Source organism: Chrysochloris asiatica, unplaced genomic scaffold (genome assembly GCF_000296735.1).
Source record: "Chrysochloris asiatica unplaced genomic scaffold, ChrAsi1.0 scaffold00054, whole genome shotgun sequence".
Classification (NCBI taxonomy): Eukaryota; Metazoa; Chordata; class Mammalia; order Afrosoricida; family Chrysochloridae; genus Chrysochloris; species Chrysochloris asiatica.
This window is the reverse complement of record NW_006408572.1, coordinates 808,613-810,302: the sequence shown is the minus strand read 5'-3', so window position 1 is coordinate 810,302 and position 1,690 is coordinate 808,613. Positions and strand designations below refer to the sequence as shown.

General features: G+C 41.1%; 1 protein-coding gene across 1 annotated transcript in view; it reads right to left on the bottom strand.

Annotated features, from left to right (window-relative positions):
- The window catches only part of ABR (active BCR-related), a 194,767-nt gene that overhangs the window by 164,182 nt on the left and 28,895 nt on the right, over positions 1-1,690 (bottom strand). The gene's annotated exons all lie outside the window — the stretch shown is intronic.

The window sequence follows — 1,690 nt, the reverse complement described above, 5'->3', positions numbered from 1 at the left end:
GCATCAAAAGAAGATGGAAGGAATACACAGAGTCACTGCACCAAAAGTAAATGTTTGATGTTTAACTGTTTCAAGAGGTAGCATATGATCAAGAGCCAATGATACTGAAGGAGGAAGTTCAAGGTTCATTGAAGGAATTGGCAAAGAACAAGGCACCAGGAATTGATGGAATAAAAATTGAAATCTTTTAAGAAAGTGAGGCGGCACAGGAGGCACTCACTCATCTCTGCCAAGAAATTTGTAAGACAACTATCTGGCCACTGATTGGAAGAGATCTGTATTTGTACCCATTCTAAAGAGAAGTGACCCAACAGAATGCGGAAATCATGGGACAAAATCTTTGATATCCCATGCAAGTAATGTTTTACTAAAGGTAATACAGAAATGGCTGCAAGCACACATTGACAGAACTTCCAGAGGTTCAAGCTGGATTCAGAAGAGGATGTGGAACAAGGGATATCATTGCTGATGTCCAATGGATCCTGGCTGAAAGCAGAGAATATCAGAAAGATGTTTGTTGTTGTTGTTAAGTACTGTGGAGTCGGTTCCGACTTATAGTGATCCTACACAGGGTTTCCAAGGCTGCAATTCTTTACGGGAGCAGAAAGCCTCATCTTTCTCCCGCGGAACAGCTGGTAGTTACCTGTACTTTCTTGATGACGCAAAGGTCTTCAGTTGTGTGGATCATGACAAGCTATGAACTACATTGCAAAGTATGAGTATTTTGGAACACTTAATTGTGCTTATGAGGAATCTGTACATGGACCAAGAGGTTCAAACAGAACATGGGAACACCAAATGGTTTAAAATTAAGAAAGGTGTGAGACAGGGTTGTATTCTTTCACCATACTTATTCAACCTGTATGCTGAGCAAATAATCTGAGACGCTGGGTTATATGAAGAAAAATGTAGCATCAGGATTGGAGGAAGACTCATTACCAACCTGTGATATGCAGATGACACAACCTTTCTTGCTGAAAGTGAAGAGGACTTAAAATATTTACTGATGCGGAGGTCCCTGGGGCCATCAAGGGAGAAGAGCGGAGAGCAAGACCCTACCCAGAGAAGCAGTGACACCAGAGATGGAGGCATATGATGTAGAGAGATGGAGTGGCTGGGGACTTTAGACCCAGAGAGGGAGAGGAGTTGTGTGCTGACGACCGGGGAGCAGGCTTACAGGGTATACCCTTTGGTTGGTTGATGATGCATGGAGGGGATTATAACCATGGCAATGAAATGATATACGATAGGATGAATGTAAAACTAATGCTCTCCCATGTAAACTATCACATAATTAATTCACAATAAAACATTGAAAAAAAAATACTTACTGATGAAGATCAAAGACCAATCCTTTGGTATGGATTGCATCTCAATGTAAAGAAAACAAAAATCCTTACCACTGGACCAATAAACAACATTCTTATCAACAGAGAAAGGACTGAAAAGTTGTCAAGAACTTCATTCTTCTTGGATCAACTATCAACACTCATGGAAGCAGCAGTCAAGATATCAAACGACGTATCGCATTGGGCAAATCTGCTGCACAATACCCTTTTAAAGTGTTGAAGAGCAAAAATGTCAGCTTGAGGATTAAGGTGCGCCTGACCCAAGCCATTGTATTTTCAATAGCCTCATATGCATGCGAAAGCTGGACAGTGAATAAGGAAGACTGTAGAAGAATTGATGC